The sequence below is a fragment of the Heloderma suspectum genome, chromosome 2 (assembly GCF_057233095.1).
Source record: "Heloderma suspectum isolate Gila_16-S chromosome 2, 16-S_ref, whole genome shotgun sequence".
Classification (NCBI taxonomy): domain Eukaryota; kingdom Metazoa; phylum Chordata; class Lepidosauria; order Squamata; family Helodermatidae; genus Heloderma; species Heloderma suspectum.
In genome coordinates, this window is record NC_139459.1 from 123,247,959 (window position 1) to 123,272,833 (window position 24,875).

The 24,875-nt window shown below is 45.8% G+C and overlaps 1 protein-coding gene and 1 long non-coding RNA gene across 3 annotated transcripts in view; one reads left to right on the plus strand and one right to left on the minus strand.

Annotated features, from left to right (window-relative positions):
* Positions 1-425: 425 nt before the first annotated feature.
* LOC146352674 (uncharacterized) lies at positions 426-23,206 on the minus strand. Its single transcript, XR_014787813.1, has 3 exons — positions 23,110-23,206; positions 3,096-3,409; positions 426-793 (listed from the first exon to the last, which is right to left on the minus strand). It is a non-coding gene; the product is annotated as an uncharacterized LOC146352674 (long non-coding RNA).
* ACO1 (aconitase 1) overlaps positions 12,747-24,875 on the plus strand; it is a 65,797-nt gene continuing 53,668 nt past the window's right edge. For both annotated transcript variants that reach the window (XM_084834638.1, XM_084834639.1), the window contains exon 1: positions 12,747-12,857. The gene's annotated coding sequence lies outside the window, so the exon portion shown is untranslated. The remainder of the gene's footprint in view (positions 12,858-24,875) is intronic.

Here is a 24,875-nt window from a genome sequence, read left to right on the forward strand (position 1 = left end):
GGGCATGGCAAGGAGAGTTTTATGTAGAAAGTTTGAAACATGATCTGCAAAACAGGCAGGTCAGAAAGAGAGAGAGAGAGAGAGGGAGGGAGGGAGAGAGAGAGAGAGAGAGGAAGGAAGGAAGGAAGGAAGGAAGGAAGGAAGAGAGAGGGGGGGGAGAGAGAGAGAGAGCAAGAGAGAGAGAGAGAGAGAGAGAGATTTCTCTTCCCAAAGAGGGGGAAGATGGTAATAGCCCACTCTGGGCTGTTACATATCAAGTTTACTGCATTCCTGAATGTGTTGTTACTAGCATTGCTTTGTAGAGGGGGTAAGGAATTTCAGACTCCCAAGAGTTAATTTGCATTTGAAATTCAAGCCACAAGGCAATGCTCATCCTGGTGCCTGCTCTTCTATCAGACTTTATACACGAAAAAGCACACGGGGGTATGTGAAATGCTTTTGTTGTTGTTTTTATATACTGAATGGAGACTTGGGAGAAATGAGAAATAAAAAAGTTCATAAAGCACTTGTTAACAATTACTGATGTTTTCTCTGTACAGATAAAAGCACCCCAGTAGCGTTGCAGCTCCAAGGCAAAACAAGAGGGCACACGCGAATCAATTCAAATAATATTCTCCTTCCCAGACAGTGTATCAAGAATGTCTTTGCCTTCTTAGGAAATCATCCTAGGGGATCCAGAAAGGGAAGTGATAGGAGAATAATCAAACTGGGACAGCCCGCATGGAGACACTCGCCATGTATTGGTGCAGGAGATATGGTTTTCCATGATGTCAGGAGAGACTAGCGTCACTGTCTGGAGAAGAGAAGGAAGTAGCAAATGTTATGAGTGGTCCTTTTGCGTTGTCCGCCTAGAAAAGGGAAACAAAATAACTTGCTGGAAAGCTCCTGACTTGCCGTGAGTAAAAGATTGTTTTCCTAATACTATGCTTATGTGGGACCCAGGATTGAACTGGAAAAGAAAGTGGAATCCTTTAGAAACCACCATCCCACTCAAAAGTGAATTCCGATGTGCCCTCGTAAGAGAGGCTAAAGAGAGGGGTAAGCAGGAGGAAGAGGGAACGGGTTAAGTGAAAATGCCTGAAGATCTTATCTCTGCTTTCTCTGTTTCCTCACCTCTCTGTCTCATGTTTCTTGGGAATAAGCAGTAATAGCAGAAACCCGAAGGTGACTGTTCTTGCTGCTTCAAACCAAAGATTTTGTATGGCTTTTAGAGAAATGTGCAGGTGGCTTATGCTTTATGCTTTGCTGCAGGTATTCTTGAATGCACATGCCCAAGACAAGGTAAATTCTAATACAGTCAAGAATTGGCTCTGGTAGAAGAGGGGAAGGGTTGTAGAGAGTGTTTGAAATTTTGTGGTAAGATATGTCTTAAGGTTTATTCTTACTGCAAGAAAATGTTGGAGCCACAGATTTCATAGTAATGCAAATATCTGCCAGATCAGGTCCCCGATTATCATATCAATCTGATTCTCTCCACCCCCACATCTACAAAACTAACTCTCTACCAAGTTTATCAAGTTTTACAGAAATTCCACCCACAGACCACTTTGCCATTCAAGATCTGTGGCCGCTGCCTCATATTGAAGATGACCTCCACCCTTATTGTCTAGAGGTGAGAAAATCCTAGATTAAGCAACGATGAAGAAGAATTATAGAGTAAAGATTACATGGAAAGGTATGAATTGAATTATATAACATTAAAGAAAGACAGAGGCATGTTCTGATCCAGACTTTTATGGGGCAGAGCAAACTTGGCTGCAAATATATGGAATCTCCAGCAGGGGCCCTTATGAGACTCCAAGGTGGGACAGTTAGAAAAAGCAGTGGGTCTAATCACCAGAGCTGATTTGGCAAATTTCCAGCTTGTTTCACAGGTGGTGAAGCATACAGTGGCCCTGGCACTCTACATCCAAGAGATTTTGGAGAACTTAGTGGACTAGATCACCAAGCCTGGAGAAGCAGAAGCCTAGAATATCAGGTGTGACCAGCTGCAGTGATTCCTGAAACAGAAATTCCAGATGATCAAAGCTGATGTGAGACAAAGAGGTTTGGCATGGAGTCTCATGGCATCTTTGGCAATATTGACATGTTTGGAAATTTTTCAATTGGACTTGAAACAAAGTAAGTTGCCCCTTTTTCAGCAGTGAGCCCAGTGGATAAGAAATGGGCACCAGCAGTTGAGATGCAACCAGGATGGTGACAAAGCTGCATATGAGACTGAGTCATGCACAAGAATGTTTGAGATATGGAAGTCCTCAGTAATCCAGTGAAAAGGTATATTTCAGATACAAAAACAAATGCCAAGATATTTAGATTGTGGAGAGGAACTCGTGAGTGCTATGAACAACAGGAATATTTCAAATTGTATGTATTAATCAGGTTACCCCTGGCCTTTTCTATGCAGTAAGATATCAGGTCTGTTGGGAAAAGGAAGCAATTAAGTTAAATAATCTTGGGTCTATTGTATTGTCTAATACTGCTGCATGCATTTTTTTAAAGAGAGTTTGAACTGGAGCAGACGACCTGATACTGAAATCAAAGGTTCAAAACTTTACCATTAATTGGCCCTCAGTGTCTTTTGTTATTATTATGCTGTCTTTAATTTTTCTGGGATCAGTTCTAATGTGTTTCTACCTGTTGAGTATTTAAAGGAACAGCTATAAGCTTTCCAGGAAGAGGCACAAAGTCTAATCATTCTAGAACATTGATTTGATGATGGGAAAAGAGCTTTTGCTACAGCAATAAGATGAGGAGAAATCTGCCAAAATGGAGGTCTAATATGTTAAAGAGGTTCGAGCCTCTTATTAGATGGTTTATACCGTGTTTGGATTATCAGTAATTAAGAAGACTTTCTTCTGCTGCTGTCCATCTGGAGCTGAGCAACAAACAGGGACTAACTGTATATTTAGTCATTTAATGCAGCACCTTTGGGTAACTACGTTCCTACCTAAGAGGTGCGCAACCTCTTAAGCCTCAGAGAAGGGTGCATCTTCTGGAGGATTGTTAGTTTGGGGCTCTTATCTAAGAGGCGTGCAACCTCTTGAGCTTCAGAGAGCCTGAAACTCTTTGAAATTCCTTTGTAATTAAGTTTGTACCTGAGAGGCATGTAATGTCTTCAGTCTCAGAGAGCGTGCAACTCTCTGGGGAGGTTCTACTTTTGCTTATTTCTTTTATTTCAATAAATCTCCTTTTCTTTCATCGACATTGGTTGTGTGCGTGTTCTTCTCCACCTCATAAGATCCCAAACCTCTCAGCTTGATCAACTGAGTGGTCCTGGGTAAATTGAAATCCATATTTCACAGGGATTCAGTTTCAACTTCATCCTTTCCATCCAGCCACTCACCAACTCCAGACACTTGGACAGGGTTTTTACAGCCAACCTTGGTGACAGATAAAATACCTGTGTAGTCTGCAAGAAATATGCATTTTGAGAGAGAATACATATTCAAAAGCAGAAGTTAAAAATAATGTTAAAAATAATAATCACAGATTAATGCGGAAATGAAGCAGAATCAGTTTAGAAATGAATACATGTAGAAATGGCATGGACCAAAAATAGACTGATGTATCCATCCCTACTACTTACTTCTAAGGTGGTGTTCGCGTTCTTCAGTTTCCTGTATTAAAAACGTCTTTTTAAAAAATATCTGCCCAACTGCTCAGCAGAAATTGTCTAGTTGATCAAATTGTTCTCCACTGATTGATCTTAGTGATTAATTGATTAAACATTGCAGCCCTAAAATCAAAGTTTGTGGGGATGGGCGTGTTCTTTGCCTTGACGGCAACATAATCCCCCTGAAGGATCAGATATACTGTTTGTTGTGCCTCATGAGTCTGCTTTGCAGCTAGACTCTCAGATGGTGGTACTGAGCAGGCAGATGCATTTTTGGAGTAGAATCAGGACTCATCACATTACAGTTGATGCCAACCCATTCCCAAAACGCCAGAACTGTGGTTGGTGCGGCCAGTGGGCGTTTATAATAACATCCGCCACCTGGTGAGAGGATAAACATTGTGACGTAATTGTAATTTTAAAGGATGCCCATAAATTAGCTTCCTTCACGCCAAGGAAATCCACCCACACATTCAGAAAAAGCAGTAAATTGCAGGAGACATTTAGACTAGGTCCATCAGCAGGGAGAGTTTGAGGTGGAACATTCCAAGAATTGACTCCCCCACATGCTTTCTGAGATGGTACAGTCACAGCAGGACTATGGATTGTCTACAATGGTGCTGTTTTTTAAAATACTGTTGAGAGGTTAGGGAGGTCTCAACTTGATAGTGTCACTAAGCTTTTACTGTGGTACAGTATTAAATATTTTGAGGGCCAAACTATACGTCTCACCACATGTGCACTCAATGTTCTCCCATCAAAGTTTTGAAGAGGAACATTGCACTTCCAACAGGGCCAAAATAGCCCTTTTTAATGCAGAGAAAAGAATTGTGAATATTGGATTTTCTCAGTTTGTGCTGTTTCAATCACTCCTCCCCTTACTTATCAATCATACCAAAATCCTCACACTTAATGACTGCAAGGTGGGGCCTGGTTTCCTTCTTACTGAACATTTGGGTAGAATACTGCCAGTATCTATTAATCAATATCATTTTTTTAATCGCATGGCAAGAAAATGCCATTAAAACATGTGACATCTTTGCTTAGCATCATAAGGACTGGAGACATAATAATCAAAAGTAAGCTGAACATTTAGGGGATTGGCCTCAGTAGGTCCCCCTGTGGAAGGGGTGAGGAACTTCGGACCTGGGATCCAAATCTGGCCCACCTGGGGTCCCGATCTTGCCCTCCTGGGTTCCCCAGAGGACCATGCTCCCTTCCCTTGCCCCCGCTTTTCTCCCGACCACCAATTATTTTGTGATTTCCTGGCTTTTGTGGAGATTCCCCCCCTCCCTTTCTAAAGGGTTGCGATGCCTCTCCTAAGGCTTAATTACTTGTAGGAAGAGATTTTAAGCTACAATATGCTGGTATTTTTTTATATATTTGCCCCCACCCCTTTTGCCCCAACCACCACTAGAATGCCCCCCCCCCCAGCTTCTCTGGAACTGAATGCAGCCCTAGAGCTGAAAAAGTTTCCACATCCCTGCTATAATCCATTAGGGCAGAAGCTGTGTTACATTTATGTTCCTGGGTTGAATAGAACTCTTCATTATCCAGAACTGGGGAGGCGGGGTACTTATAGGTGAGCCTCAACTATACATAAACATTTGTCGACATGAACCAGAATTGCAGAAGAAGCTACTTGAGGGAGCTGTTCTTAAATGGCTGCCATACACTGGGTTTGCCTTTGGTCCCACCCCCTTTGTCTTTGGCCCCACCCACCACTGGAAAGCAGCTCCCGAGAGCACCTCCCAAATGGAATTTGGTCCTTGGGCTGAAAGAGGTTCCACACCCGTGACTTATGGGTACAGCTCCAGTGCTGACATATGTCAAAAACCGCCTGCTCAAGTTCAGTGAATAAGAAAACAGCCAGTCCTGTCCATCGTTCCCTCTACCTAACATTGATTCAGATCATCCCCCTTTCCCTTGATTGCCAAACATCTGGTGGTTTCCCGGCTTTTGCATGCCCCCCCCCCCGCCCAATTCTAAAAGGTTGAAATGCCTCTCCGAAGGCATACTTTCTGGAAATAAGAGCTTTAAGCGAAAATATACTGCTTTTTTTGTTTTTTGGCATTACCCTTTTGCCTTCAGCCCTGTGGAACACTCATTCCAGCCCTCTGAAATGGAATGCAGCCCTCTGGCTGAAAGAGGTTCAGTACCCCATGCTACTGAGAAGAGCAGACATTCAGAGAATTGCAACCTATGTCCTTAGGGACTATACATATTTAACCGCTAGGGGGCAATATCAGCTCATGTATATTGTTTCCTATGTTAGGGATGTACGAAAGTCACTTACCTTTTCGAAGGGTGACATTCGCGGTGGGGGGGAGGCGCTCCGTCCCTCCCCCCGAAATTCTGTCCGGCCGCAGCCGGACATCCGGCCACTGGGCAGCCTGCAGGGACGCAAATGGCGGCTGCCGTAGCCACCGCCATTTGCGTCCCTGTGTTTTGCGGCCACTACACCATTTGCATTCTTTCTTTCTTTCTTTCTTTGCCGTAATAACGTACGTAAATATTTATGTACACTATCAAGGCAAAAAAAAAGGGAACGCAAATGGCAGCCACCGTAGCCACCACCATTTGCATCCCTGTATTTTGCCGTGATAGGCTACGTAAATATTTACGTAGCCTATCATGGCAAAAAAAGGAAAAAGAAAACAGCGGATGCAAATGGTGGTGGCTACGGCAGCCGCCATTTGCGTTCCATTTTTTTGCCAGTTTTTGTCATTTAGGCTATTACGGCAAAAAAAAAAAAAGGAACGCAAATGGCGTAGTGGCCACCATTTGTGTTCCCTTTTTTTTTTCACCATAATAGCCTACGAAAATATTTACGTAGGCTAAAACGGCAAAAAAAAGAGAACACAAATGGCGGCCGCCGTAGCCACCGCCATTTGCGTCCGCTGTTTTTTTTTTTTGCCATGATAGGCTATGTAAATACTTACGTAGCCTGTCACAGCCTCCGCAGGGACGCAAATGGCGTCCTTGCGTTAGCTGTGATAGGCTATGTAACTATTTACGTAGCCTATCACGGCTATAATGAGGAAGCGAATGGTGGCCACAGATGCGGCCGCCATTCGCAAGTCAGCACAGACGGCAGAAGGTAAGTGCTCTGTTTTGCGTGCCTTTCGTGGGGGGGGAGCTTCGTTCCACCATGGATTTTGGGGGGCTGAATACACTGGCATTCGGCCTCACCGAGATCCGTGGCAGAATTCTCTGACATCCCTACCTATGGTATGTTGTTCAGTCGGTAAGTCATGTCCGACTCTTCATGACCCCATGGACCATAGCACACTAGGCCTTCCTGTCCTCTGCTCTCTCCCGGAGCGTGCTCAAGTTCATATTCATTGCATCGGTGATGCTATCTAGCCATCTCATCCTCTGCCGTCCCCTTCTCCTTTTGCCTTCAGTCTTTCTCAGCATCAGGGTCTTTTCCAGTGACTTTTCTCTTCGCATTAGGTGGACAAAATATTTGAGCTTCAGCTTCAGTATCTGTCCTTCCAGTGAGCACTCAGGGTTGATTTCCTTTAGGATGGACTGATTTGACCTCCTTGCAGTCCAGGGGACTGGTAAGAGTCTTCTCCAGCACCACAGTTCGAAGACATCAATTCTTCTGCACTCGGCCTTCATTATAGTCCAGCTCTCACAGCCATGCATTACTACTGGGAAAACCATAGCTTTGATTAGACGGACCTTTGTCGGCAAGGTGATGTCTCTGCTTCTTACTATGCTGTCTAGGTTTGCCATAGCTTTCCTCCCAAGGAGCAAGCGTCTTTTAATTTCATGGCTACAGTCACCGTCTGCTGGTGATCTTGGAGCCCAAGAAAATAAAATCTGTCACTGCTTCCATTTCTTCCCCTTCTATATGCCAGGAAGTGATCATATCTCAGATATGCAGATGATAGCACTTTGATGGCTGAAAGTAAAGAGGAGCTGAGGAACCTTATGACAAAGGTGAAAGAAGAAAGTGCAAAAGCTGGGTTGCAGTTAAACCTCAAAAAAACCAAGATTATGGCAACCAGCTTGATTGATAACTGGCAAATAGAGGGAGAAAACGTGGAGGCAGTGACAGACTTTGTATTTCTAGGCACAAAGATTACTGCAGACGCTGACTGCAGCCAGGAAATCAGAATACGTTTACTTCTTGGGAGGACAGCAATGACAAATCTTGATAAAATAGTTAAGAGCAGAGACATCACACTGACAAAAACAGTCTGCATAGTTAAAGCAGTGGTATTCTCCGTAGTAACCTATGGCTGCGAGAGCTGGACCATATGGAAGGAAGATAGATGCTTTTGAACTGTGGTGCTGGAGGAAAATTCGGAGAGTGCCTTGGACTGCAAGAAGATCAAACCAGTCCATACTCCAGAAAATCAAGCCAGACTGCTCACTTGAAGGAATGATATTAAAGGCAAAACTGAAGTACTTTGGCCACATAATGAGAAGACAGGACACCCGGGAGAAGATGCTGATGCTAGGGAAAGCAGAAGGCAAAAGGAAGAGAGGCCAACCAAGGGCAAGATGGATGGATGATATTCTGGAGGTGACGGACTTGACCTTGAGGGAGCTGGGCGTGGTGACAGTCGACAAGAAGCTCTGGCGTGGGCTGGTCCATGAAGTCCCGAAGAGTCGGAAGCGACTGAACAAATAAACAACAAACTTAATATAACAAATTCCCCAGTAAGTGTATTGGGGGGGGGGGGTCTATAAAATTCCCACTTACAACAATTGACATTGTACTGTCTGGAGTGATAGAATCTGACCATCACATCAGGGGATGAGTTTAAAGACGTGCTCTGCTTTGAACTGGAAGATGGACAAGAACCTGAGAAAATGATGTAGTTCACTTTCTTTCCCATTAGATATGCTCTTCCCCCGATAGGGGTGGGTAGAGGGGTCTAAAGCAGCTTTAACCAGCTAAACCACAGGGCAAACTTGTTTGAACCAGACTACACTAGTTCAGACAAGCTGAGTAATTCTGAACCAGTTTGAATCTGAAGGGAAACACTGCAACTTAACCCACTATGCGGTCCCAAAAATTGCTCCTAAGGGCTTCTTCGTGGCTGGAACTTTGTCTCCATTAATATATTGTCTTGTCTCTTGAGATATTACAGTGCCAGTGTAGTGTAGTCATTAGAGTGTTGGACTGGAACTGGGGAGTCCAGAGTTCAAGCCTCCACTCAGCCATGAAGCTCACTGAGTGACTTTGGGCCAGTCACTGACCTCAGCTTAACCTACCTCACAGGGTTGTTGTGAGGATAAAATGGAGAGGAGGAGGCTCATGTACACCACCTTGGGCTCCTTTAGTTTGTAACCCACCCATGTTTTCCCCCTGCTTCTTCTGTCTTCTTTCTTTCCAGAAAAAAAAAAGTTATGGAGGGAAAGATGGAACAGTTGCCTTTTGATTAGTAGTGCCAGGAGCCGTTTTTTATTATTTTGCCTGGCTTCGTGTCTTCCAGTTCTGGCAACAGGACAATTGGATGCAATTCTGGTTGGATCAGATACTAGCTGAGTGGCAGGACACAAACCTAGCTACTTCATGGTCTTAAATATGGTCGGATCCATCTGTGGCTGCTTATAAGAGGACTGTAAAACATACTTGTTCTTTTTGGCTTTTACTTGAAAAAGTGCTATAATTTTTGCTGCTGTTAGATACCTGAAATTGTCTTTACTTTTAACTGGCTTATTTTAAAATTGTTTAAACATACGTTGCTTTTATAACATGTTTGATCCTGAATTATTCTGCTTTTATATTGTAAATCACCTTGAGAAGAGCACAGTCTTGAAAGACGGCTGAGAAAGATAGTAAACCTGTGTCTTTAATGTATTTGTTGTATTGTTTTAACCATTTTTTTTAATTTAAAACCTTTTTTTTAGTTCCAATGATGGTTAGCAGCTTTAAGCGCTATCAGCAGGCTTCCTGTTAGAATTTTCCGCTAGCCTCCAATCTAGAAATATTACTAGCGGGAGCCGTCCTCAAATCTCGGATCAGCAATCCTGGTGTGAAACCAAACACTGTATCACCTGTGTTTATCTTAGGCAGTTACCTTCAAGAGCCCTATGACTGGAAGGACTTACTGCAACAAACAAAACATCATCTGCAGGGAATGCAATGTAATTTATATCACTGAATGAAAATCCCCAGGAACTCATATTCACTATGGGTGTAGGTGAAACAACAACTGATCTCTGCAAACGTTTCAGGAACACCGAATCTACAATCTTGAGCAAAACAATTTCGGGACAAATGCTTGCGAAATGTTTCAGTTCAGAAAGTCCCAGCCTATCTGATTTATCAGTTATTGCCATAGAGATCCCATCTGATCCAAGAACACTGGACACAAGAGAAAGCGTCTGGTTGTATAGACTTAACACCACATGGCTTTAACCTGGAAGATAACACCAGACATCACTCTTCTACAGCAAATGCCACACCTTGGAATACTCCATCCTCTCTGTTCTAAAACTGCCACCTTGGCTACGGGACCCTTTGATTCATATATGAATCAGAGCAGCTGAAGATGGAAGCTGAAACATTTTGCTTTAAGATTTCTGTTTGTTAGGGTGCCATCTTAAACATGTTTAGACAGAACAAAAGTCCTACAACTCCCAGCATTCCTCCGGCCAGCCATGCTTGTTGGGGCATGCTGGGAATTGTAGGACTTTTTTCTGTCAAAACATGGATAGGATCCTGCCCTTAGGGTGCAATTATATCGGGATAGGCAGCCGCCTCCGAACTCAGAGGTGACTGCCTATCCAATGCAGGACAGAAGCAGCATGGACGGGATCATCCCCTCCACACTTCAGCCACCCTGCATTCGTGGCTAGACAGCCGATAGCTGCGGGAAGTTGGAGCGGGGGGCGGATGCCAGACAACGCATAGGAAGCATTAGAGTGGCACTTCCACGCTCCCCACCCCATCCCCAGGAATGCCCCATTTTCACCACTCCATACTCCTCTTACGAGTGCAGAATGCAGAGCTGATCCACACTGCCTATGAGGCAGCATGGGAGGGGCTGGAGATCAGTTCTCAGGGAACCAACCTCGGAGCACGGGCTCCGAGGTCAGTTCCTGGGAACCAACCTATCCTATGGCCATCTAGCCACTGACTAGCAATCATAGGGTTGCTCCCTTAGGGTTGACCTGGTGTTGAATGGGGCACAGCTACCCTTGAAAGACCAGGTCAGCAGCCTGGGCGTCATTTTAGACTCCCAGCTGTCCATGAAGGCTCAGGTGTCAGCCGTGTTCCAACTCTATCTGATACGGCGGCTGCACCCCTACCTTCCCGACCATCTGTTCCCATTGGTAGTACATGCCCTGGTCTCCTCTCGTCTAGACTACCGTAATGCGCTCTATGTGAGGTTACCCTTGAAGACGGTTCGGAAGCTGCAGCTGGTGCAGAACATGGCGGCTCACCTGATTAAAGGCAGCCGCCGGCGTGATCACATTACTCCAGTGCTGTTGCACTGGCTACCAGTTGTTTTCTGGGCCAAATTCAAGGTGTTGGTTTTGACCTTTAAAAAACTATATGGTTCCAGCCCAGCCTATCTCAAGGAGCACCTCCAGCAACACCAGATAGGCTGCTCAACAAGATCAGCCTGGGACAGCCTTCTCTCTGTCCCATCAGCCAGGACAGCTAGACTGGTGAGGACGAGGGAGAGGGCCTTCTCTATGGTGGCCCCCACTCTGTGGAACTCCCTCCCTAGGGAACTCCGCCATGCCTTCTCTTTAATGAGCTTCTGCCACACATTGAAAACTTGATTGTTCAGGCAGGCATTTGGGGTGGGTTAGGGTATTTTTAGACAAGGTTTTAATGTGTAATTTTACTGTTTTAAATTGTACTGTTGTACAGTGCCTAGCGTGGCTGGGTGACTGGCCAGATGGGCAATTAAGAAATTTAATTAATAAAAATAATAAATAAAAAATATATGAAATTGATGACATTTTTCTGTGAACTTGTCAGTTTCACTAGAGTTCTGAAAAGAAGGCGGATGAAATTATCAAGATTTTTCCCATCCTTGTCAGTTGCAGCGGAGATCAGAGGCAGTGAAAGAAATAGCAGTGAAGCAGAAGGGCATATAATTCAGAAACGTAAGAAAGTGCCTTATCCCAGATCAGACACCACACCCCTCCGGCCAAGTATTGTCTGCTTTGACTGCCAGCGATTCTGCAGGCTCTCAGACAAAGAGTTTTCCCCATCCCCTGCTACCTGGACCTTTTAGCAGGAGAAGCTGGAATTGAACTGGGAACTTCTCAGTGCAAAGCCTGCTCTCTCCATGGAGCTCTTGTCCCTGCCCTAAGCCAGGGGTGTTGAACCTCTTTGAGCCTGAGGGCCAGATTCCATTTCGGGGGCCACATTCTAGTGGTGGGTGGGGCCAAAATACCATTGTTTAGCTTAAAGCCCTTCCTGCCAGTAATTAAGGGCCCCAGAGCCCCACTGAAATCAGAGCCACCAGCCTCCACTGTATTTATCTATATCATCTCACTCTCTCTAGATCTATACAGATGTATCCATTTTAACATCACAGCTACTGATGAGGGTGGAAGCCGACATTTTTTAGCTCTAAATATATTTTGAAATTGCTCTGTTGTTAGTCGAACTTTCATATATAGGTTGATATTTTCTGGCTTCAAAATCTGGCAAAAGACCCAAACTTTATTAAATCCTATGCATGTTTAGACAAGAAAAAAAAAAGTCCTCCCCCACCCCCACCCCAAAGCATAGCTGGCTGGGGAATGCTGGGAGTTACAGGTCAGTCTAAACCAGTCAGAACTCTAAAGGAGCTATCCAACGTGCTAGCCCCTAGCCCCCAAATGGGTTCAGCACCTTGGATAGTTCCTTTAGAGTTCTGATTGGTTCTGACTGAAACCCAGAGAGGAGCCCCGCCCCCCGCCCAAAACAGGAGCCACGGGCCTCCACTGGATAAATACAGACCGAGGATTCCGGAGGCTCGGGCCAGCGGGCTGCAAGACTCAGATCCGCCCGGGCGAGGGCGCAAGAGGAGCGGCCGAGCGGGTGGTGCTCCTGACTCCTGCTGCAGTCTGCCCGGAGGAGGAGGAGGAGGAGGAGGGAGCGGCTGCCTTCCTTCGCCCTCCTCCTCCTCCTTGACCCGGAGGGGTGGAGCCTGGGAACTGCGGGGGGCGGAGGAAGGCTGGCGGCGGCCACGGCGGAGGCTTCTTCTTCTCCTTCTCCCCCGGTGCGCCTCTGCCGTCGCTGCACGCGCGCCCCGCCGCTGCTTCTTGCCTGGTAAGTTGTCCGCGGGGCGAAGTCTTTCACCTTGGCGGCGATCGCGCGTGCTGCCCCGGATCGGTGCCCTGCCTCCTGGCCGATGCTCTCGGTTTCCCGCAGCCTCGAAGCGGCCTCTTCTCCCGCCCCGCCGTCCCGCGGCTCGACCTTCCTCGCCCCGACCCCCACCCTTCTTCCTGCGCTTACTCCCGAGTAGCCCCGCTGACGGGTAGGCCGGCGCCGCGCAGCGCCCACCTCCCCCAGCCCCACCCCGCGAAGTCAGCTCCGTTGGAAGTTCAGCGGGATTCAGGGCGTTGTATCCAATGTCACTCTGGCTAAAGTCCCATTCATTTCAGTGGGGCTACTCTAAGTAGGGCTAACCTGGGACACAACCCCCGGAGGCCGTCCTGGGCACACTTTATTTGGGGGTAACCCCCCCCCTCAACTTGACGGGGGCGTTAGATCGCCACACATGCCTCGGATCGAGCTGTCACTCCAAAGCTAGTGGTTGGTGTGTTTAGGATCGCAGCCCCGCGGCCCGATCCTGTGGATGTTGGACTCAGAAGTGAGCCCAACTGACGCTCCGTGGGACCTCCGCCCTAACAAGTGCATGTTTATAGGGTGCCAGCCACAAGCTCCGTATATCTTCCTCCACACTCGCACGCACACACACAGCTTATCCTTTTCTTGCCACGCTCTAGCCTGCTTTCTTCAAAGTAGGCCTATTGACTTCAGGGAAGTCCCTGATACAAACGCCTGGAAATCCTTCTCCCTCTCCCAGCCCTGTTCCAGAAATAATTCGGTCTCTTCTGCCACTTTCAAGGCCTTTGGATATTTACACCAAGGTTCATTCTTTTGAAGGGGAAAGGATTTTGTCTGTTATTTTGTGTGGAAAGACTGTTCGGATCTGCCCAGAAAAAAAAATAGTTTGCAGCCTTGTTCCTAACCATGTTTAATGGAAAGTAAGTCCCCTTTATTTGAATGTGATTTATTTCTGAGTCAGTATACTTAAAATAAAAATTACAAACTTCTCAGTAAGATCCGCTGACTTCACTCTTTAATCTGGAGCTTGGGAAAGCAAGTTTTCCCCCAATTTCCCCATATATTTATATGGGAATCATGGAAAGATGCATGGTAGTCCTTGATATTTGAATGGTTTTAAAGGTTTTCGAATTTCCCCCAGCTGCCTTTTGCTCAACCCTGCTTGCTCTCTTGTAATAATATTTCAGATTTCCTCCCCCTCCTTTTCTCCCCTCCCCTACTTATCCTGTTTGTCAGCAGGAGCAAAGTTCAGTGTTGCTTTCATAGGAGTGAGACGGTTTCTTCTGAAGCTGCACGACACAGTTTGGGTTCGGAAGGCCTCTTGTGTGCCCCCCTCTGCTTGTATCAAAACAAATTTAGGTCGCAATCCTATGCATGTTTAGACAGAAAAAGGTCCCACAACTCCCAGCATTCCCCAGCCAGCATGGATTGTGACCTATATGAGATGCAGGTTTGTCTTGTTGAGTGTTACGTTTCTAGGATCTCTTGCGGATTTTCTTCTAACTGCAGAGTGTGTGCTAAGAAGCCTGTACGTGTGTGTATGTGTGTGTGTGTGTGCTGGGGTGGGGTGGGGTGGGGAAGCTGACTATAAGTGTGGCTTCTTTGTGGGAGGGCCAGTCACATGAGCTGTGTTCCCAGGAGTGTTAGAAAGAACAGGCATCAAACTTGTATATATATATATTGCACATTCACAAAAATGTGCAAGCTTTTGAGTTCTTTTTGCACGACCTATCCTGATGAAGGTTTCTGGGGAGCTTGAAAGCTTGCACATTTTTGTGGAATTTTGGTTGGTCCTAAGGAAATAACTGCCCAAATGTAGATTAAAAATCTAGTTGCTGTAGCTTAAAAGTTTTTATATGGAAAGAGGCTTGTTTTTCTCTTCCCTACGCCCCACCTCAACTTGAAGTCTATGGGCATAAAAAGTTGAACTTCACTGGTATTGACCTTATTTCTGTACGTGTGCTTCTCCAAATTGCTGAAATCTTGTGGCATTGTTTTCTTCAGCACTTGAAGGTTGTATGCCAAATTGCTCCCCCCCCCCCCGCATGGCTGAAGGATGTTTTATCGTATATCCATTACATTCTTATCCCACTCTTCCTCCAAGGAGCGCAAGATAACATACATAGTTCCCTCTCTCCTTTATCCTCACAACAACCCTGTGAGGTAGGTTAGGCTGAGGAATAGTGACTTCCCCAAGGTTCCCCAGTGAGCTTCATGACTGAGTAAGGATTCGAAGCCAGGTCTCCCCAACCTTCGTTCTGTACTCTGCCCACCGCACCAGTTAATCTGTTTTTGATTAACTGCAGCTTGCCGTTTTGTCTGAGCCTGGCAGTCTGCGGTCAACTATGGATGGTTTGAAACAAGCCAACTTCAAACAAGGGGTTATGAAGCTGACTTGTTTTAACAAACCATAGTTGAGATTAACCACATAATCACATAATAAATTGGACATAACACCATTAGGGCACAATCCTATGCACGTTTGGACAGAAAAAAAAATCCTGCAACTCCCAGCATTTGCCAGACTTTTTTCCATCTCAACATGCATAGGGTTGCATCCTTAATAAGGAAAATTAGGAGTGAAAGCTTCCAATCTCATCCTCCAAAGGAGTAGATGCCTGCAACTCGTTCCCATCATGATAAACCAGGGTTTGTCTTAACTGGCGCCATGCAAGTGTCCGTTTTGTTGTGTTGCAGTGCTCACTTGTTTCCCACCTGTGCATAGTTGTGTCAAAATAAGCACATTTGAGTTTTTTCTGCATGACATGGGTGGGTGGAGATGGTGAGTATGGATTGCCATTAAGGATGGTACTGGCAATGGAATTAAGCCACTATTAGCATCCCCTTGAAATTAAGTCATGGTTCTATATAAGCAAGCAGTTTTGTTTATTTAAACCTATGAAAAATTGCATTCGATTTCTTTTTTTTGTAGCGTGAAACCAGTTAAAAGTCTGTTCCTGTGATGGGGCAGGGTGGTAATGATGGATGGGGCAGCAGTTTCTCTGTGCATCGACCACGGATGGGGAATGTGTGGCCCTCCAGATGTTGCCGGACTACGGCTTCCATGATCCCTCACCATTGGCTATGCTGGCAAGGGCAGACGAGAGTTGCAGTCCAACCACATCTGGAAGGCCACCTGTTCCCCATCCCTGGCATAGATACATTGTTGCCCTGGGTGAACCCCTCTTACTGTGAGCTGAGCCACCAAGTGGCGATGAAGGGCAGATTCTGGAACTATGGTGTTTCCAAGAGGCGTACTTGGGGCTAAATCTGCCCCAGATGTCCCCAATTCCTGGGGCGAGGAACCTGTGAAATGCAAATGAAAAGAAAGCTAGGATAAGACTTGAACATTGTCTTGCTATTTGGGGGAGGGGGAACAGCTATTCATTTTCTAATGGGTTCTTGTTGGGCTGTTGGGTTAGCCTGCTGGTATACTGAAGCAGTTAGTTTTACCTTAGCCTAGTTTGTACCTGCCGGCCTGTTTTTGAAGAGCTTTAACTATGATTTGCCTGTCTGAGAAACAGACTGTAGATTCCAAAAGCACGTTTAAGCAACCTTCCCCAACTTGGTGCCCTCCAGATGTTTTGGACTGTATCTCCCAGCATTCCTGATTGTTGGCCATGCTGCCTGGTGCTGATGGGAGTTGAAGTCCAAAACATCTGGAGGGCACCAGAGTCCACGTCATTATCCTAAGTATGTATGGTTGTAGAGGGCTGGAGGAATGGTAAGCAGTGAGGTCAGACTACAACCCTTTCCCCCTGCCCCCTGGCTCCACAACCATGACTAAATGTATAAATAACCACCAACTTAGGATAACACTTCGTTTTCAAGCTCCCACAAGACTCTTTGTTGTTAAAGTCGCTGCTGGAGCTGTGTTTGCTGGTGCAGGATTATGCTAAAGTATGACTGAGTATGACAGAGATCTTGAGAGGCAGTGTGGTGCAGTGGTTAGAGTGGATTGGGACTGGGCAGACCCGGGTTCAAATCCTCACCTTGCCATGGAGCTCGCTGGGTGACTTCGGGCCAGTCACTAATGCTCATCCTAGCCTACCTCACAGGGTTATTGTGAGGATAAAATGGAGAGGAGGAGGAAGATCATGTACACCGCCTTGGGCTCTTTGGAGGAAAAGGTGGGATATAAATGTAACAAATGTCTCCCTTCCCCAAGCATATGCAGGTCACTTCGTAGCCATGTGCAACTATTCTATGATAGCCAAGTGAATGATATCATAGAATCATAGAATAGTAGGGTTGGAAGGGGCTTACAAGACCATCGAGTCCAACCCCCTGCTCAGTGCAGGAATCCAAGTCAAAGCATGATTTTAGCATTTTGTGGGGGGGGGGGGTTGACAGAGAGTTCAAAGTTTCAAGTGGGCAGAGGAGCAATATCTAACAAATTCAGGGACAGTTCAGTGGGAAAACGCCAAAGGTCAAGATCTTTCCTCTTCTTCTGCTGTTACAAATTTTGAAACCATGGGTGCTTCCAGGTAGACTGCTCCTGACGCTACCAATCCAAAAGCCTTATGCAGCTATTCTGTGTTTCCCTCCTTAATGGATTTGCTGTGGTAAGGGCGGGGGGGGGGGAGACAATCAGTGGGGAAACGCTGAAGGGTTACAAATGGAAGATGATGTCTGGACTCCCACTCCACTCCGGAATATTCCACGAAGGAAGCAGGGCGATTGCACAATAAAAGCCTTGCCTTAAACCACTCAAAGTGTCTGCTATTTATCAGAATGCCATTTAGGGTCCTGAATTAACTGGACCTTGCATGGGGACAGGAAATTAGAGAGTAGATATGCAGTTTGGGAAATAGTGTAGTAAAAGGAACAGAAAAATATGGGAAGGAGGTAGAAAATGGAGGGAGGCGAACAAGTAAAGAATTTGATTCATAAATAAATAGTCTATCATACCAGTTCCTACACGTTTACAGCCAAAGGCCTTTTCTTACACTTATATATGGAATATGAAGAGCTATTGGTTTAGGGTTTTCAGGTCAGACTAACCCTAAGCAGTAGGGCTATGTTATTCCATAAACGCATGGAGTGTGGTACTGGATAAAAAAAATCTCTACAGAGAATCTCAGTTTTCATTTAAAAAGAAAAAGTTTGTAGTATGGCTGCAGCGTTTAGTTCAACCTTCCCCAGCCTGGTGCTCTTCAAATGTGTTGGACTGCAACTCCCATTATTCCCAGCCTGCATGGGAGTTGCAGTCCAGCACTCCTGGAGGTCGCCAGGCTGGGGAAAGCTGATTTAGGGCACAATCCTATGCATGTTTAGACAGAAAAAAAGTCCTACAGCTCCCAGCATTCCCCAACCAGCTTGGCTAGGAGTTGTAGGACTTTTTTCTGTCTGAACATGCGTAGGATTGTACCCTTAGTTAATTAACTGGTTATTTCAATGGGCCTTACTCCAATAAATGGGTGTACTTTAGATTGAAGTCTAAATGGACTGATTAAAATGTATATGATGAATCGACTCAGTTAACTTTAATCAGGTGACAGGCTTAATCTCTAGCATTTATAGTGTGAAATAGGTGTTAAAATCTCAGAAACCAGAGAGACGGCTGACTGCACAATCCTACACATGCCTACTCAGCAGTAACTCCCATTGAGTTCAACGGTGCTTAATTCCAAGTAAATGTCTATAGGATTGCAGCCCGAATAAGATTTCTACAGATCTAGGAACAGAGCTTTGGGGCTGTGTGGTTCCCCATGCAGAATCTGTTTAACTAGCGGAATTTATACATGTTGCAGAATTCGGTTTTCTTGGTGCAGAATTTGGAGATACATTAATGCAGAGAATACACAGTCCTGGCAATGTGATACCAATGACAGGGGAGCTTTTCTGCTCTCTCTCCCCCACCATACACCCCCATACGCAAATACGCGTATCCCACTTTGGCAAACAATATACTTCATAGATACTCTGTGTGTGTGTGTGTGTATGTGTATGTGTGTGTGTGTATATATATATATATATAAATCAATCAATTGTTGAAGGAACTTGTGTTCTCAAACAAAGAATGACAGGAGAAACTGATGCACTGAGGTGATTCATTCAGATTGTGCCAAGGAATCAGAGGAGTTCACGTTGCTTCAGAATCCTGCTTAAACCACTTAGGATTCATATAATACAACAGCAGATACAGTACTCTAATCTTAAAAATCACAGAATTGCAAGTTCATTTTATCTGGTATAAATGATGGATGCTCTAACAAACAGCTGCTGCTGCTAATACTACTACTACTACTAATAATAATAATAATAATGTTTAATATCCGATGTTATCCTGGCGTTAGTGCTAACGATGTTGCACTAGCTAGAATAAATCAATGTTTGTGTGATGTAGCGGGAGCAATGGGGGAAAGGCAATTTGCCACTGAAATCTGGTGCGGTAGCAACTCACCCCTTTTCCCTGGCATGCTTTACAGTAGCTCAGTGTCATTAACACTAGCCCCAGGATGGTTGTTACTATTGTTATTTGCATAGCCATCTCTGAAAAGTATCTGCTGCCATTGGCTAGTATCAATGAACTGCAGTAAACATGTCTAGAGTTTGAAGAGTACATGGCCAAGCTTTTGCAACGCAGTGATACCACCCTTAAAATACTCTCTGATGTGGTGTCAAGATGCTGCCTTCGCATTGTAGTTGCAACAGTGTGTATCTTGAGAGTGGAACCACCCTTAGAGAGCAGATTGGGAATAAAAGGTAAGTGTTGGGATGTACTGTGATCAAAGCTGTCATGTGGAAGGCATGCTTGCTAGCATCTGTAATCTCTAAGTGATGCGCAGGGACATGCCGTTGTGCCGTGAGAACTAAACTAATGACATGAGCCCAATGTACTCATCCACACAGGAGGCTGCCTGCTCTGTCTCTGTGATTTGCTGCTCTGGTCAAGTCTCCTTTTAGCAAGCCTCTTCTGGGAGCAGGTACTTCTACTGTGTGTCTCTGCATTAGGGGTGTTAGTTTCATTCACTCTCTCATGATGCAGCAGAATTAGTCTCTGTTGTAGAAGCTCCCCTGTGTGTTTCTGTATGAGTTACTGTTCTGGGCTTTCATCCTTCCATTTAGGAGATATGCCTAGGACAATGACTTGTGCAGCTCCATGGCGGTTGGGTAATCAAAGGGTAAGGAATAGAATCATAGAATCATAGAATAGTAGGGTTGGAAGGGGCCTACAAGGCCATCGAGTCCAACCCCCTGCTCAATGCAGGAATCCAAGTCAGAGCATCCCTGACAAATGGCTGTCCAGCCTCGTCTTAAAGGCCTCCAGTGTGGGAGAGCCCACCACCTCCCCAGGTAATTGGTTCCATTGCCGTATTGCTCTGACACTCAGGAAGTTTTTCCTGATGTTCAGCCGGAATCTGGCTTCCTGTAACTTGAGCCCATTATTCCGTGTCCTGCACTCTGGGATGATCAAGAAGAGATCCTGGCCTTCTTCTCTGTGACAACCTTTCAAGTACTTGAAGAGTGCTATCATATCTCCCCTCAGTCTTCTCTTCTCAAGGCTAAACATGCCCAGTTCTTTCAGTCTCTCTTCATAGGGCTTTGTTTCCAGTCCCCTGATCATCTTTGTTGCCCTCCTTTGAACCCTCTCCAGCTTGTCTGCATCCTTCTTAAAGTGTGGTGCCCAGAACTGGACACAGTACTCCAGATGAGGCCTAACCAGTGCTGAGTAGAGGGCAACTAGTACTTCCCGGGATTTGGAAGCGATGCTTCTATTAATGCAGCCCAAAATAGCATTTGCCTTTTTTGCAGCCACATCACATTGTTGGCTCATATTCAGCTTGTGATCGACGACAATTCCAAGATCCTTCTCGCTCGTAGTGTGGTTGAGCCACGTATCCCCCATCTTGTAACTGTGCATTTGGTTTCTTTTTCCTAGGTGCAGAACTTGGCATTTGTCCCTATTAAATGCCATTCTGTTGTTTTCTGCCCAGCACTCCAGTCTATCCAGATCACTTTGAATTTTGTTTCTGTCTTCCAAAGTATTAGCTATCCCTCCCAATTTTGTGTCATCTGCAAATTTGATCAGCATTCCCTGCACCTCCTCCTCCAAGTCATTAATAAAAATGTTGAAGAGCACTGGGCCCAGGACTGAGCCCTGCGGTACCCCACTCGTTACCTCTCCCCAGCTTGAGAAGGTCCCATTGATAAGCACTCTTTGAGTCCGATTCTGTAGCCAACTGTGGATCCACATGATCGTTGTTTCATCTAGCCCACTTTGAGCTAGTTTGCTCATCAGGATATCATGGGGCACTTTGTCAATACTCAACCTCTAACACTCTAAAACAGGAGTGGGGAACCTGTGGTCTTCCAGATGTTGTTGGACTCCAATTCCAATCAGCTCCAGCCAAATAACCAATGTTCAGGGATGGTGGGAGTTGTAGTCCAACAACATGCTTACCACCGCCCACAAAAGGTAGGGGACCCCTGACAAAGGCAATCAGACAAGCTGACAACCTGCAGGTTTACAGACAACACCAACCCATTGTGAAATTTGGGATTTGAGCATTTGCTACCAGATCAAGGTTATGAAATGCTTCTGAAATGCATTTAAATATGCATCTGGAGAGAGCCAGTGTGGTGTAGTGGTTAGAGTGTCGGACTGGGACTCAGGAGATCTGGGTTCTAGTCCATAAAGCTCATTGGGTGACTTTGGGCTGACTCTCAGCCTAACCTACCTCACAGGGTTGTTGTGAGGATAAAATGGAGTCAACCATGTAAGCCACTTTGGGTTCCTTGCAAGAGGAAAAAAGGTTGGATATAAATGTAATAAATGAATAAGATAAAGATAGAAAATGGAACTGAAGCTGCAAGCCTATACATACTAACCTTGGGGTAAGTCCCATTGAGCTCAGTTGGACTTACTTCTGAGTAGACATACCTAGGATTGCAGTGTAAACTACCTTTGTATATCCTTTCACTCCACACATGCATCACTTGTTCTTGTGGTGATGCACCTGCCTTGGGTTTTGCATTCGAAAGCAAGCCGCACTCTGATGCTTTGTGTTCATTAGAAAAGGCTGGATCTAGGGCGGGGTTCTGAGTTTCTGTGATCTGGATGAAATGAATCAATTGGTAGCTGCCAAATTTCTAACCTCTGTTACCATTTGCTCTGTAAACAGAGAGAACGAATGCTACTTGTTTCAGAGTTCCTTTTTTCTGATGTGCGCAGAGTTGCATAATGGATTTCTAAAAATATGTTTCTGCCTAGATGTTGAGCCTTTGGGGGAAACGTAACGTGCAAGTGCAGTCTGAAAGCTCAGCCACGTGGTAGACTCCCCCATCGCAGCCATCATTTCTTGGGAGTGATTTCATTTCAGTCGGAATTCTGTGTGGACAAGTGGGACCTGCAGCAATTTGTTGCAGCGGGGAGTGCCCCTGTTCAGCTATGCCCTCCTCCCTGAAACTCCATTCCTCTCCCACCCCTCAACAGTCAGTCAACTTTCCATGGACACTGAGCATGCTCAGTCCTCATTGGGTTGATTTTGGGGTACCTCCCCCTTTTAGAGACTTTTCTCTTTAAAAATAAAATGTACTTCTGAAACCCTTGGGATTTCCCTGAATCTGCTTATTCCTCCTTCTTGGGTATGGTTGGTGCTGTTCTGGCTACATAAATATTGGTATGCATGCCTGAACATCAGAAATAAAGGGAATGATTAAATGATAACTCACTGGGTCTACAGGATTTTATCCATCTCATGGTAAGATCAGGAAAAGACCTTGTTCCTTCTGTAGTTCCCACTGCTGACTCTGAGTGCAATCCTATTCATGTTTAGATAGCAAAATGTCCTACAACTCCCAGCATTCCTGACTGGGGAATGCTGGGGGTTGTAGGACTTTTTGCTGTCTAAACATGCTTAGGATTGCACTCTTAGAGTGGGAGATGCTGTGCTCAGTCAGCAAAGGCTGATTCACTTGTTCACTCCTACTCATAGGGAAGTGGGGAAGGAAGCAGAAAGCCTCTTTCTGATCCCAGTGCAAGGAGAATCTGGAGTAGGGAGCAAGAAGTCGGCACACACACACGGTGTTTGGGATTATGGTGTAAATTCTGTGTTTAAGATCTCTTTATTAAATATTAGCTTTCCCTTATCATGAAGGAAACCCACATACCCTCCTCAAAAAAGTCCTGTGTAAAGTAGGGATGGCAGAGAATTCCGCCACGGATTCCGTGGCGGAACGGCCTCCTGCCCCCCCCCCCGCAGAATCCCCCTGGGACGGCACTTACCTGGGGTGGATGCAGCGGATTCAGCGGCGGCAGCTCTGGCGGCTGGTCTCCTGGCCGGCCACGGCCAGGCTGCTGCGGCCGCCGTTGCCATCCTTGCAGCTGTGATAGGCTACGTAAGTATTTACGTAGCCTATCACGGCTAACCCCCCCAAAAAAAACCCCAGTGTACGCAAATGGTGACGTCTACAGCGGCCGCTATTTGTGTTCCCTATTTTTCGCCGTTCTAGCCTACATAAATATTTACGTAGGCTAGAACGGCGAAAAATAAAGGAATGCAAATAGCGCTCACTACGCTATTTGCGTTCCCCTTTTTTTCGCCGTATTAGCCTACGTAAATATTTACGTAGGCAAGAACAGCGAAAAATAGGGAACGCAAATGGCAGCCGCCATAGCGGCCGCCATTTGCATATGCTGGTTGGGGGGGGGGGTTAGCCGTGATAGGCTACGTAAATACTTATGAAGCCTATCATGGCAGCCTGGCTGGACGCAAATGGCAGCTGCTACGGGGGCCGCCATTTGCATCAGCAGCAGCCCGTCCACGGCCGGAACTCTGGCTGCGGACGGCCCTGTCTGGCTGCTCTGTGGAGCTGCCGCAGAGCGGAGCCGGCCGGGCAGGATTCCAGGAGGGAGGACCAGATCGCCTCCCCCCCCCCCGTTGAGGATTCCGGGGGGAGGGATGGAGTGCTTCCCCCCCACCGCGAATCAATCCGTGAAAAGGTAAATGGGTTTCATACATCCCTAGTGTAAGTCTCTAATTGTGCCTTCCCCGACATGGTGCCCTCCAGATGTTTGGACTATAACTCCCAGCTTTCCTGATCATTGGCCATTCTGTCTGGGGCTGATGGGAGTTGAAGTCCAACACATCTGGAGGGCACCAAGTTGAGAAAGGCCAGTCTTAAGCAGAGTAGTCTTCAATAGGGAGAGCTCACCAAATCAGCCCATGAATGACACCAGCTCCCGTGATGCAGGTTGAAATTTATAGACTCGTCGGCTTGCAAAATCCTGCCAAAGCCACTAGGATATTTCCATCATCCAGCATCCCCATGGGAATTGGATTTGGTGTCTGGAAAGCACATGTCCATTGTGCCATCACCAGATATCAAAAGGATCTAAGGTGCAACCATCTCCAAAGTGCCTACAGACAGAGGCAGGGAGTTAAACTAGCAATACTACATACACATGACCCACACAAATATTGTGGGTGGTACTGCAAAGTGTGGGATTAGCTTAAACCTGAGTGTTCAGCTAGATCCGCTGGTTCAGCCTTCCTCAACCCTATTGCCCTCCATATGTGTTAGCCTGCTGTACTAGTTTTCTTATTACATTTCTATACCACCCCTTAGCCGAAGCTCTGAACTAAACCTTCTAACCTTTGCTTCAGGCCTGCAAAGCTAGTGTTCTGTATTCAAAATTGCAGGATCTATAGGGAAAGGTTGCAAATAGATGAGCTCAGGATTACCCTCCCCTTTCTTTTTAACTCTGCAAAATGTTAATTCTTTGCCCAGATATCCAGGACTCTTTCCTCTATTTCTTCATTAGATCATGTACACCCTTAAAGCTTCTTTTTCTCTGTTTGTTCCCTTGGCTTTGGAATAAGCCTCAGTACTGAATGGTATCCATTTACTGCAAAGCAACTGTTTACAAAGCAGGATATCTGCAATGTAAATGGCCTGTCTTGTTTAGGACAGGGTCAGTATGATTGGAAGAGTGAATAATCAAAGGCATCATTCTCTTTGGCCTATAATGGGGCCGTCACCTGCTGTCTG